Source organism: Myodes glareolus, chromosome 24 (genome assembly GCF_982192425.1).
Source record: "Myodes glareolus chromosome 24, mMyoGla1.1, whole genome shotgun sequence".
Lineage (NCBI taxonomy): Eukaryota > Metazoa > Chordata > Mammalia > Rodentia > Cricetidae > Myodes > Myodes glareolus.
This window is the reverse complement of record NC_142049.1, coordinates 30317332-30331924: the sequence shown is the minus strand read 5'-3', so window position 1 is coordinate 30331924 and position 14593 is coordinate 30317332. Positions and strand designations below refer to the sequence as shown.

Sequence of the window (14593 nt, the reverse complement as noted above, 5' to 3'; positions counted from 1 at the left end):
TCTTGGAAGTGGACCGTAGTGCGACTCTATTCTAAAATTTTAATTTCAGTATCTACTTTGAAGAAAATGTAGCAGAGATATAGAAACATGTCAGATCCACTAAATGCCCTTGATGTTTGTGTCTTGGTCAGAGGAAAAATACTTGACTTTAGTTAAAATGTTGAAATCTCCCAGTATTTTAAAAGTCAATGGGGCTTGGAAGATATCTCATTGGTAGACTCCTTCTCTGGCATTCACAAGACCCTAGGTTCCACTTGCAGTACTGCAAAAGTTAATTAAGAAATGCAGTCATTACAAACGATACAGATACGATTCTTACCTCTAAATCAAAACCCTTAAAACAAGTATTTAATAATGATATAGTGATCAGGCAGAGAGAAACTCTTTCCTGACGGTTAAGACACTTATCTTGCTGGTTGTCATGGGCTTAAATACCAGGGCAGTAAATATGGCTCTTTCCTTAAAAATTTATGTGATCTTTTTCGGATTTAATTAAATTCATTTGAAAAGGTTTTTGTGTAACCCATACTGACTGGGTCAGTAAATTATGTTTCCTTCCTACCTATATTTGAAATTAACATTGGCAAATATCAGTCAGACAATGCTTTTGGTAAGATCAGAAATGCACAACAGGTCGGTGGGCTTCTCACAAGTTCATTTATTCAGTAGGTTCTTATAAATACCTGCTGTGTGGCTCATTCTGCCTACAGCAATGAGGCTGACAGCTGGGCTGACCAAAAATGAAGCAATAAATGTGATCTGTCATAGGGAGATCTGTGAGGAGAGCTGTGAGGAGAAAGGATGCTCACGTGAGGAGCAGCACTAACCACAAAGGAGTGTGGGCCCTGATAGGCCAGCCTTTTAAACACAGAAGTCACCTCACCTTCAAAGCAATGTGCTAAATAACACTGTGAACCCACTGTCTGGTGCACACAATTAGCCCGGCAGTTCCCGGAGAACATCTACCACAAAGTTTCCATGAAAGAGGAGTTTTTTGATGTTGCTGCAAGTCGCTCCACTGGCAGTCATGGCTTCATTGTTGACAGGGCTGAGGGATGGGGAAGACGGTTCATCCCTGATCACAGTGATGAATTACTTCGTACTGGGGCATCACTCTGCAGGCATTCTGGCTTGACGTACAGGGGAGGGAGCCGCGTTCATGGAAGTGGACTCTGAAAGACAGGACTATCCTGAAGGTATATGTGAATCCATTTTATAGGCTAGAGGATGAGAGGATGAGTGGTTGGATGAATGGATGGATGGATGAATGGATAGATGGATGGATGGATAATGGATGGATGGATAGATGGACGGATGGATGGACGGACGGACAGATGGATGGATGGATGGATGGATGAATGGATGGATGGATGAACGGATGGATGGATGGACAGATGGATGATGGTGGACTAGTGGGCGAATGGATGAATAGATGGATAAACACAAGAATGGATGTTAGTCCTTCAACAAGGAAAGGAATTTGATGTTTATTAGCAGATGTTTGTGCACGCCATCTCACCTAATTACACGGGTTATGATTATATCTCCTGTGCTCACAATAAGGAACATGGAGAAACGTTTTCCGAAGGAGCGAGGGCACTCCCTTCCCTTAGGAAGCAAAGCCATGCCATGGCTGCTCACCCTTCCAGAGTGAGGGCAAGAAGGAAAGAGTGGGTGATGCAGTCCTCGGGGCTGTGTAGAGAAGGGCAGCAGGGCACCCCATTCCAGGACACCCCATTCCAGGGCACCCCGTTCCAGGGCATCCCGTTCCAGGGCACAGGCTGAACATGCAGAGGTTTGACAGGTCCTGTGATGTTGACAGTGACCCATCACCCGTTGTCTTAGCGGAAAGTCTAAGCTAACAAGGGAGTCACCACCACATGACCTCAACATGGTTTCACTCCAAGCCACTAGTGGATGGGTCCGGTAAAGGCAGCTTTTCCTTCATCTGAAGTCTTCAGCGTCTTTAAATTCCTACCTCTCAGGACGTTAAAATTTGGGGCACAGTATTTATATAGAGAATGTTCTGACATGGATGCTCTTTGCCAAGAGACTTGGCTCCCGGCCCTCTTTCAAGGGGGCTTCCAAGAATTAAAACTGCTTCTTGATGTTCAGATGGCTAGCAGTCAATATAGGAGACAGAGAATACATTGTCTCCTTCCTGTTTTAAACCTTTGTGGTGTTTTGTTTGGGTTAGGGGTGCTGGGGGTTGAACCTAGGACCTCCCATATGCTAAGTGAGTGCTCTTCTATAGAGCAACATTTTCAGCCCCCTTTTGCATTTTTTTTTTATTTAGAAACAGAGGTTAGATAACTTGCTTTCGATCCTCCTGACTCAGCCTCTTGAGTAGCTGAGATTACAGACAAGATCCGCCAGCCCTGGCAAAGTTAAACCTTCCTTAGCTCTCTCCCTGGGCATTCTTTCTTTTCCAAAAATATTGGCTATATAATTGTGGGATTCAGAGCTGCTCAGTAGGTCCCATACTGGTGAGGCCGCAGTGATGCTGAGACAGAAGGCTTATGCATGGGCCACGCAGGCAGGGTGGTGGGGACATATTTCAAGGGGTTCCAGTGGCGGGATTCCTTAGTCCTACCTGTATGCAACAGCTGAGATGTTCCGCTGATTTATTTTGGGTGTGTTGAAAGGACTGTGTTCAGTTTGGTTCCGAGGACAAAGTGTTCCCGGGGGATCAGTTGTTTTATTTTATATGAGACAGGTGTTCATTTTGTATCACATACGGATCCAGACCTTGCTGTGGAACCCATGGTAGCATAGAATTTAGGGCAGTTCTCCTGCCTCAGTTTCCCAAATGCTGGCATTACAGTTGTAAGCCTCTGTACCCTGCAGTTGTATCCTTGAAGGAAGCAGAAGGAAGGACAGACTTCCTAGGGCAAGGCTCTGCCTCTGTTAATTTTTCCAAATAAAAATCCCTTTTACCCAGTTTCGTAGCTCCTGGCAGGGCTGCCATCAAAGCATCCTGCCAGTAAAAAAATAAAGAGGAAAAAGGTGAAAAGCCAAACCCATCCCAGCCCTGCCTACAACCTGCCCGTGATTGACGGATGGTCACCGTCAGTTCTAATTAAAGTTTCAGCCCTAGGGAAAGCATAGAAACCAATTAGGAATTCAGAACCACAAATGAAATACCTCTGTTTACATAGTCTAGTTTTAAGGCAAGTCAAATGAGTCAACTGTCCGTCTAATGAATATTTGCTTTCCCTAGTCGTTACCAATTAACTATTTGATTAAATTAGCTGTTTCATAGGATTATGTAGTTTTGTCTCCTCTCCGAACCATGTTCTTACATTCGCAAAGCCTTTTTATGATACCTTTACATCTGGAAAATGCTGTAATTAATAGTGTGCACAAAAGGAAAAGATGATATAATACTACTCAGAGACATTGGAACGTAGTTGCCCGTGTGCTGGAATGATCAAACTGGAAATGAATGTTATAGGGCTTCGGAGAAAGTCCAATCGAATACAGATGGTATTTCATTTTAGTCATTCCGGTCTCTGTTGTATCAAAGTGCTTTGATGAGTGGTAGAGTTTACAGTCCACCCCAACATCACATAAAACCAGCGGGGGGTGAATTTGTTTAAAGAAAATGCAGGAGGGAGGTGGTGAAGTGGGGATGCTCGTCTTTAGACGCACAGATACTTATACGCTATGATACCTGCTCAGCGTCTTTGGACACTGATCCTATACTGGCATATGCAGTCACTTTCCATACATTCTTCTTTAAAGACACATATTTATTTACTTTTATTTTATGCCTATGGGTGTTTTGCACATGGGTCTGTGCACCCATGTGCATGCAGTTCCTGTGGAAGTGTGGAAGACTGTATTAGATCCCCTGAAACGGGAGTTAAAGACAGTTGTGAGCTGACATGTGGGTGCTAGGAGTTGAACTCAGGTCCTCTGGAAGAGCAGTCCGTGCTTTTAACTGCTCAGCCATTGTTTGTATTCTTAATTACCCTGTAGATGATTTCCCCTGCCTTTGAAAGAGCCATCTTGCTTTGCCTTGCTGATCAGCCCTGTCACCAGGGAGAAAAACCCACATGTTCCCAGTGTGCATTATCAGTCCGTGGCTATTCACGGACTGTCATTTAAGCAAGCTGAGAGTGTTTGCTTTAACTTGTTCCTCTACTAAGCGTCTAGAGAAGGAAGGGCAGATGTTACAGAAGCCTCGGCCAATAGCTGAAAGGGCTCACAAAAAATTTTTTAAAAATTACTCGTTCTGATTCTGTTCCAAGCTGGCTTATGGTGTAGATGCTGCTGCCTGTCTTCCAAGCCTTGCATTTTCGCTCGATGACTCTGGTTCAGCCCTTTCTCTTCCTTTGGTGCTCAGCCAATTGGATGACGGAAGTGGAGAGATGGAGCTGTTATTGGAGGGGGCCTCGGTGGCTGCTTCCGGGCGGTGGGGGCCTTCCCAGCCAGAGCCTCCAGTCAGTGCTTCCATGTTTCACAGCCGCAGCCTGATTTCAGGGGCTGCGACAGGCATTCTGCTGTAGGACGGGACTTTGCCCCAGAGTTTAATCAAAGCTCTGGTTTCTTCCCAGCACTGAAGCAACATTGGAGCAGATCTTTCCATTAACCACAGATGGAGCTTTATCTGACAGTTTGTGTGGGGGAGCTGTTCAGATTGCAAACAAACAGAAAGTTCCTGGCAAATAGCAGCGCGCAGACAACGGGTGACCACAGTGGTCTCGGGGGGGGGGGGGGGGGGTCAATGGATTATGTAATGGGCAGGCTGCTTCTGCCCAGGGTGGATCTGCCCACGGGGGTAGGGAGAACTCTCTAGGCACCCCGACTAGAGGTCTGTTAAACCGTCATTCTTTTCCCAAGAAATATAGAAGACAGCCACGAGCCGCCTCTCTTCACCTTTTCAGTACAACAGAACTGATTCTAGGACATGACTGCTGGCAATTGGCGAAGGATTTGATTTTAAAATGCACCTTAAGTCAATGTTTCCTAATGTTACCGGCATACTGGCACTTCTGCTTAGAGGCCTCGGTGACATCCCTAAGGTCTCACGGTCTCAAAGAGAAGTATGCCTTTGCGTTCTCTGGCTTGAGCTGGCGACCTCGCCCTCCCCTACCAGCTTCTTTGGTGGGGGCCAGCCCCTTCCTGCAGAATCCTGTTCATATGCTGATTGCTCTCACTTGTATCGCAACACCACCCTCCCTGCTGTCCTCCTGAGAGCTCCCTTGTCACTTCTGGCCCACAGCTAACCTCCCCACACTCCCAAGGGATCCTATGAAACTCCCTATTGCCACTGTCTTGAGTGGATGCTACCCCTGTGGTTCCCCTGAGCCCAACCATGCCAGCCTTTAGAGTTCACTTTGGAGGACTTCTTTCTTCACCCCATTCAGCCTTTGCATATCTTTGCTCATCTTTCCTCTTCCCAGACTCTGGTCTCAAATAGTCCTGCTACCAGGAAGTCAAACATTCAATCAAAATTCCCAGATATGGTCTGCTCCTTCTACAGTTGTGTATTTGTACTCTCGATTTAGCCTGAATGAGTACATACCATAGTATTTGATAGGAATTTCAACCACACTAGTAGTTTGCTTGGGATCTGGGCAGTGACAGACACAGAGTTGGCAGGAAGCTGCATATAGTGTCACTGAGATCTAGAAGGATCATCCAGGAAGGTCATCCAGTAGGCTACAACCAATAGAACCAATGGAGAGGTAAGGGGAAGGCAAACCAACCAGCTTCAAGGATGCTCTTGGGAAGAGGAGCTTGGCCATAGAAATACAAAAGCCCATTTCTTGCCAACACAATATGAACTTGCTGAGAGCCAAGACCATATCTCGTTTGTTTTTATTTTCCCTACAAGCCCAGCAGTTGCCCAGTAAAAGATAACAGATGCTAAATAAATGTTTATTGAAATGCCCCTCAGTTTTCATTTGTGTATACAGCATCTACCTGGCTTCATTTGCATACCAGCTTCTTTCTTTCTAAATGTCTGAGATAGAAATTGTGGCTCACCCTAACTCACTTAAAACGAAGCCCACAAGAAAGCCTGAATTCCGAAAGCCTTGTCACGTTGCCAAAACCATCATGATAGACACCGGCAGTGTGGCTCGGTGTCTGCTAGGGTTGCTGCGACAAAGGACCACAGACTGGGTGGCTTAACTAACAGATCGTTCCGTCTCACAGTCACGGAGGCCAGGAGGAGAAGATGAGGGTTTCTGCTGGGTGGATTCTGCTGAAGTCTGTTGCACACTGCTGTGCTCCTGCTGTGTCCTCACATGGTCTCCCTCCGTGCACATCTGTGCCCTAATCTCACATGAGGACATCAGTAATAATGGATGAAGGCCCCCTCTAATGACCTCATTTTAACTCAGTTTGTCTCTTTAAAGACTGTCTCCAGAGGTTGGGGTGTGGCTAGAGGTAGAACACTTGCCTAACATGTGTGAGGCCATGGGTTTGAGCATCACAGCCTCATTCTGAGATACTGGGGCTTACTTAGGACTTCAGCATAAGAATCTAGGGGGAGACACAATTCAGCCCTAAGGACTGACCAAGCTGGGCTGTGGCCGCAGCTCTGTCTTCAGTAACTGGAAGCCGGTGACGGTTGATGAGAGATTGGCACCTTCTAGCACCTTCTATGTCCTTCAGCAAAATGGGAAGTAACTTACGGATGAATGAACAGTTTTAATTTCCGAAAGCACCCACTGACATACTGCTCACATTTTTTAGCGTGAATTCTAATTGGTCTTAATAATAAAAACCCGGAGTCAGATATTAGGGCGTGAAAACTGAAAGGTCAGAGAAACAAAGCAGCCAGCCACCGGTTCTTACCCCTATGGAATCCTCAGAACCAAGCGGGCAAGATCCTATCTTTACAAATCCGTAGACTGAATTCCCTGAACTCATGTCTCCCCATGCTTTATATATTCCTCTCTCTGCTGGGCCACCTCCCTAGTGCTGGGATTAAAGGCATGTGACTCCCGTGTACTGGGATTAAAGGTGTGAGCCACAACTGCCTGACTCTGTTTCTGTTTTAAACTGGATCAATCTAGTGTAGCCCAGGGTGGCCTTGAACTCACAGAGGTCACCTTCTGACTCCCCAGTGCTGGGATTGAAGGTGTGTGCCACCACTGCCTGGCCTCTATGGCTAACTAGTAGCTTAGCTCCACACTCTGATCTTCAGGCAAGCTTTATTCGTCAGATCACAAACAAAATATCATCACACATCATCACATCTCTTGTGATGGTTAAGCCAGGGTCTTCTAAACAGAATTCAAGAAATGGCTTCTACAGTGTTTTTCTGTAGCTGCAAGTGAAGAAGGGAGGGGAGGGGTTGCTTCCCTGTTGCCTTGGTGACACGAGAGGGTGGTGCTGGTGGGATTCTAGGCTGAGTTAGAGTGTGTTTTATTTCTTGGGTTTCCTAACTTTTTCCCATTGTCTACTGCCCTGATTTATGCATACGATTGGCATAGCAACCTGGTGTCTACTCCATGCCAACCCCAAGCAGAATCTGTACAGCACTACAAGTGGCTCAGGATTCCTACTAAGACCAGCTCAGGTGAAGCCAGAAGCCTAGATAGTCCTCCTGGCCTCCAAGGAGGTGATAGCTGTCACATCCACAAGTGCAGAGGAAACCCTTTCATTTCCATGAACCTAGCTTAACCCTATGGTTTTTTGTTTTGTTTTGTTGTCGTTGTTTTGTTTTTTTGAGACAGGGTTTCTTTGTGTAGCCCTGACTGTCCTGGCACTCACTCTGTAGACCAGGCTGGCCTCGAACTCACAGAGGTCTGCCTGCCTCTGCCTCTCAAGTGCTGGGATTAATGGTGTGCGCCACCTCTGGCCAGCTCCCCACGATCTTTTTGTCATTGCTGTCACTGTTGCATTTTAATCCATGAGTTTTATTTCCGTGCTCTAACACAGTTCATCGTTCTTAGTTTCAACTTTCAAAGTGAGCAATCAACAACTTTTCATCAGAGACCAAAGGAGAGAAGCGCAAGGGAGAAAGAGTCAGGAGGTCAGGAAAGTCTAGAGGCAGCAGCATATCTCAGTCTTCTGTTTAGTCCAACATCGTGGGCAACAGTAGGGCAATTAGATGGGAATGACATGCAGGGACCATTGAAGCCATAACTGCAGACATAGAGCCATCAAACTCCAAATAAGAGGGCCATTGCCTGCCCTTGCTGAACAGAGACCAGGAGGAGTGGATGGGGGATGGTAAATGGGAGGTGGTGGGAGGGAAAGAGAGGGGAAACTGTGGTCGGTATGTAAAATAAATGAAAATTATTAATAATAAAAGAGCAAGAGGGCTTTTAGTCTACTCTGAAATGTGGGTAGCATCAGGACATCCAGCATGGAGGCACGAGCCAAGGACATTTTCTTAATGTTTATAATTTTGCCCTTCAGTAAAAATATATGCTTTTCCTTTTATGTTCTCGTGATGTAGGTGACCGAAGAGGATGGCAAGGGGTGACCAGATGTCTGTCTCTTTAGATTTATCCCGTGTTCCTAATCACAGTGAGACTGAGGCCCTTTTGACAAACAGATCAAGGTTATGGTAGGACAAAAACCCCATGCCCATTCCTGCAGCATTTCCATGCAGTTCCCAGAAGTCCCAGGACTCCAGCCTGTCCTTCCACTCCTTTAGGGACATGGGTCCAGCTTTACTTCCTCTCACATCTGTGCACCTCTTGTGCACACACAGTAAAGCGGTGTGCAAGCTGTTTGGAGTTGTGTAATCATTGGCGAGCACTCTCTTCCTCACCTAACTCACCATGTTGAGCCTTTCAGCAGTTGGAGGTTGGCCCAGCCAAGGTCTTTAAATCCGTCAGCATAAACTAACTGTGATCACCTCGTTGAGTGCAAAGGCTTAGAGATGGGCTGGCCAAACCCACACACTTCTGTGGTTTGGAAACTGAGGCCCTGGCAGGCTATCTGACTGTCTACCCAGGCTTATTTCCCCAGCTGCTCCCTTCTGTGGTAAGGGGGTGAGGGGGGGCTTTAGGATTCGATGGTTTCTGGGCTCTGGGAACAGGGCCTTGATTCCTCTACTGATCTGCAAGGTGGGTACTCAGGCTGCCTTACCATATAGAAGTCCCTCTTGTTCTTTTACATTTATAGAATAAAGTCCACTTCTCTTTAATGAAGCCAAAAGGCACAGGGAAGAGAGAGTTGCCAGGAACTGTCCTCTTTGCTCTGGGTACCTCTGTACACAGAGCACAGAATCCATTCAAGGCTCAGTAGGAGAGACCCTCTGCTGAGTGCCTAAAGAGGTTTAGTGGTATGGTTCCCACATATGCCCTTCCCTGCCATCCTGTGTAGGAGCTTTCAGTACAGAGGCCTCTGTGAATGTCCTTTGTCGCCTTAACTCTATCCATCCACGCCGTGGACTCTAGGCTCGCATATAGAAAGGGGCCTCCCTGGGGAAGCTTGCTGGGGTTTCTGAGGCTGTAGCAAACCCTTCTGGGCAGGAAAGGGCTGACATCATACATGACTTTGGGTAGGGCACAAGCAGAGTTTTATACTCTCTGTGTTATAACTGTCACATGTGAGGACTTTTCAAAACAGCCCTTTGTTGCTAGTGACACCCAGGACCAATGTGTCAAGTGGGCTATCCGCTCAGGGGAAGAGGAAACAGCAAAGGATGCCACTGGGACTAGATGAACAACGAGGTCACATCAATGGCCCTTGACACCTGCAGGCTGTTTCCTGCAGTCCTGTCAGGGTCTCCCCACACTCCCCACCCTGCCCTCTGCCACCAGGTCTCTGCTTCTTCGTGTGGGTTCCTATGGCTGTCTGTAAATTGTATCTCATCTTGCACACATTCCAGAGAGGCTGGATTTTCACTTGACTTCTAGAACAAAGTTGGCCATTTGCTGGAAAACAAAGTATAGGGTTGGGGCGAGGCGGTGTGTGGGCTGCAGTTACTGCCAAAGTGCCGCTCTGCATGTAATCCTGGGAAGATTCTTTCCCGGAGCGAAGAACTTTGTAGGGTAATTCTGGTGTCAGCTTAGCACGAAACAAACAGAAGTGGAGAGAAGAAAAAAAAGGGTCAGAATAAAGTTTAAAGAAATCAAAATGAAGATGTTTTGCATCAGTTGGCGATGGGCAGGATTTGTGCATGGTAGGAGTATGTTTAGTAGCCTTGCTCCCAGCCCAAATCACTTGTTGTTGATGTTCCACAAAAACTAAACGAACAGTAGTCAGTACCCAAGCTGGGTCTGGAGCAGAGGGTTGTGAGTTCAAGACCAGCCTGAGCTACAGAGTGAGTCCCAGACTAGCAGAAGCAACATAGTGAGACCCCCGTCTCAAAAAGAAAAGGAGATCTATCTAAATTATATTTTCAACTCAGAAGTATGTTCCTAAAAGTCTGTTTATGGGTGTATCTTATATACGACCCGAAGCATATTCATATTTAAAATCTGAGTCACAGCTTCATTTCTTCATCCGGAAAGCATTAATGAACTCCATCTGAGTGCCATGCATTGCCGAGCATAGTGAAATACAACAGCGACAGGACTTAGACCCTGCCTACGTGGCTGTAGGGCAGCAAGGATAATTGGACCACCATTTTAAATTCACCTTTGTGTCACTATGACAAATACCTGAGATAAATCAACTTGGGACAAAGCGGGGGGGTGAACTAGAACGAAGTATAATGGTACATTTATGAAAATGCCACAGTGCATCACTCGGTTTGATAATTTAAAGTTTGATTTAAAAACATACCTCCATTTCAGAACTTTGAAGTCATAGTTACCTAATCCTATTGCAGGAGTTCTCAACCTTTCTAACACTGCGACCCTTTAATACAGTTCCTCATGCTGTGGTGACCCCAACCATAAAATGATTATCATTACTACTTCATGACTGTAATTTTGCTGCAGTTATGAGTCATAATGTACATATTTGTGTTTTCTGACGCTCTTAGGACAAGCCCTGTGAAAGAGTCATTCAACCCCCAAAAGGACCACAACCCACGGGTTGAGAACCACTGTCCTGTTTGTTTGGGCCTGTGGCAGCACACCACATCATAAAGGGAGCACATGACAGGGAAGGCAGATTCGCCCCACGGCAGCTGGGGAGCAAAGACCAAGGAAGGTCCAGGGCAATATCCCTCAAAAGTGTACCCCAGTGACATAACTTCCTTCAACTAGCTCCCCCAATCCCCTGCTGGGGCTGAAACCCAGTACCTTGTACATGCCTACTAGGTAAACAGTCTGCCTCTGGCCTGCAGCGCCAGTCAGGACCTCACCTCTTCAAGGTTATGCATCTCTCAACAGCACCGTAGGTCAGTCAACAAGCCCTCACCACGCTTGCCAACCGTAGCAGCCCCAAGGCCGTGCAGTCAGAAGCGGAGGCCAGAGTCACTCAGACATGAGCTTACTTGAGTTTAGACCTTGTTTTCCAAGTCTTATCCTGTGAACTCGAAAGCCGAATCAATACGTACTGTTGGCTCTTGCTGTGCATTTCTCACAGGGAGAAAGTTTGGCCACCTCACACAGTGTACGGCGTCTGGTGCAAAGGGCGTGAACAAAGCTTTAGTGGGAAGAGATAGTCAGGCCTGCTGCCAGAGAAGCACGAAGACTTCCTATGTACACCAACTCTCTTAGGAGAGGGGCTTATTAGACCCATGGCCTTAACATAATGCAAAATTTATTTTGTTCATCTTTTGAAGTCCCCATAGGGTTTCTCAGTCTCAACACTGTCACAAAGTCCAAAGTTTCTGAGATTCAAGGCAGTTTCTGAACTACAGAGCCCTGTAAAATCAACAATCAAATCACATGCTTCCAACATATAACAGCACAGAATATACATTTCCACCCTGAAAGGGAGGAATGGGAGCATGATGAGGAGATCCTGAACTAAAGCAAAACCGGAGTCCAGCAAAGCAAACACAGCCCCATGGATCCCCTGGTTCCAGTGGCTTAAAAGGCTCCACCCTTCCCGCGCTGCAGTCACTGACGGGCATTCCTCTCGAGACTGGTCCCCCTGCCTGTTGCTCCCTTTGGCAGCTGCCTAACAGCTATGGCATCGCCGATGTCTGTGATCTCCTCTGCAGCCCAGGTTTCTCCTTCACAGCCTTGTAAAACAGCCTCTTACCCTCTCGGGACTTTCACACAGAGGCCCCCCCAAGCCACACTGCCTGGCCGTCGAGGTTCTCTGATACCACAGAGGAAGAAGAACCATGATCTTTTGCCTCTTGTGTCCCTTGTACTCTGGATCCAGCAGCAAATGGGCAATGCTGCCAGGTTTGGCTACTAGCTTGGGATGGCCCCTGCCCTCTTGAATCACATTGGCTTTGGGATCCAGTTGTTTCCTAGAAGAAACACCACGGGTTCTCTTTCACAAGTTGGGAGCTTGGTGGTGAGGGCTAGGGGATGGAGGGGTCTCCCCCTAGGGACACCCCTCCCTTTGTCCCGGTATAGTTGGCTCTCTCCTTAATGCTGCTGATCTGAGCAGTTATAGCCCCTCTTCCAGCACAGGCTTTGGATGTAACATTAAGCTTTTTTTTTTCTCTCTAAACTGTACATTTTGTATTTTTTTCTACCTTGCCTATTCCTTGTAACTGTAGACCTGCATAAGAGTTGTTAATAGTAACCAAGCCACAGGTTCAGTGCTATGCTTTGAAATCCTCTCTGCCAAAGAAATTAGTTCATCAATTTTTTTTATTTAGCCTCAGACAAGTTCTTAGGACTCGGGTGGAAAGTGGCCAGATTCTTTGCCAAATTTCATAGGAATGACCTCTAGCCCAGTTCCCACTGTCGTTTCCCTCTGAAACCTCTTCAGACACAGTCCCCATTTCTCACGGCACTGCTGCCTTCCAGGCTGCTTGTGGAATGGTCCGTTAAGCCCCGCTTACCCCCTTTAACCGTCTTCTTCCATATTCCTTCAGAATGGCAGCATGACCATGTTCTTGACAGCAACAGCCTGCTCACTGGTTCCAAGGTCTGGACTGGTTCCTTTTCTCTTGCTGAGATAAGAATATCCAAACTAACATAGCTTACAGAAGGAAGGCCTTACATGGGCTGTAAGCTTCAGAGGATTGGGAGCCCCAAATGCGGCAGGCTTGGGCACTGAATCAGGAAATTGAAAGCACACATCTTTCCTACAAGTAGGAAGCAAATAGAGCTAGCTAGAAGGGCAGAAGCCCCCCTCCCCCCACCAAAAAAATCTGAGCCTGTGGAGGACATTCACATACAAACCTCTGTAACGGGCAATACTTAACCCAAAGAGATTCACACGTTGCTTTTTCTAGTATAGATAATTACATACTCAGGGTAAAATAGTCCAAAAGACACGTTATCAGCCCTCAGCTCTTCAACACTGGCTTTCAATTTCTACAGAAGCATCAGTCCCAAGAGGGATATGTTAGAGACCTAAGTAATACAGTCTTTTGCTGTAAGTCACGTTAGTCAGGGACATAATGAGAGTCTGTGGGCATGCCTAGGCAAAGGACCCTTCTGTGTACATGAGAGGGTTTTGTCTGATGTGGGAGATGAAGCTTCCATCACTTGGTTTTGGGACATAGGCCTATTTCTGGCCTTCTTAGAGTAGCAAGGTGGCTCTAATCTGAGGGCACCCACACAGAGCCTCACATCAGGCCGGGGTGGAGGACTGGCGTGTTGGCCTTGGTCAAGAACCAAGTATGTTTACCCTCGTCTCCCCAGAACTTAGCGCTGGGCCCATGGAATTCTCGTGCACGTCTCTGTTGAGTGAGCAGGTGACTATGTGGTCCCAGGATGACCAACCACTACGCCGAGAAATCAGGATGGAAAATTAGCTTACTCTTTATGACAGTCCAGAAGTGAGCTTGGGAGTCCTGTTGCCTTTTCCCAGAGATGGGGGAGGAGTAAGGCAGTGGCCAGAGCCTGAGAAAAAGATTGGGTGACAGCTAGCCAGGTTAGTCATTGTGCTTGTGCTGACCTGGTCCCTGTTCACCGCGTTGACCCTAGATACCCCACACTGGGTACATAATCCATGCTGTTCGGTTTCATTGCTCTGAGACTGTCTTGGTCCCTGTCGCCTGTCACTGGGGGAGATTTATAACGAGGAGAGAGAGCATACCGTTGGGAACTCCAGATCGTATTGTGCATCCAGTGTTGTCACAGCCCACGCAGAACCGTGTCAGCATGGGGCCCTTCCCCAGAGCCCAGCCATGACCAGGAGCTGGGATGCTCAACTCATTCAGCTGACAACTCCATTCGGCAAACTTGTTTCCCCACACCATCCACGCAGGCTCAGAAAGCATAGCTACCTTCTCAAGCGGAAATGAGGCCTGGTGGCGCTGGGGCTCTGGGTGTTTAAGGTGACAGTAAGTCAGGAGCTCTCAGGATGGCCGGGGGGATGGCATCATCTCAGAGAGGACAGAACCGGCGGCGTCCACTGTGTTTTATAACGAGGTGTTTAGCAGTTGTGGAAACAGTGCCTTACATCTCTCATACCAGGTAGGGCTTTCTGTTCCGGTAGCAGCATAAGGTGGGGACGCTGTAAAATGCCGCGAGTGAGTGGTTGTGATGGGCAAAGCCTCTTGTTGCATCGTTTGTCTCCCGCAGGAGTCTCTGTCTGTGGCTCTTAAGAATTGCCCCGGACCTGGGGCCAGAGCTTTTAAACTGTC

General features: G+C 47.2%; 1 protein-coding gene across 3 annotated transcripts in view; it reads left to right on the top strand.

The window, feature by feature from the left end:
* Positions 1-14593, top strand: part of Pcsk6 (proprotein convertase subtilisin/kexin type 6) — a 181703-nt gene that overhangs the window by 44865 nt on the left and 122245 nt on the right. The window lies entirely within an intron of this gene.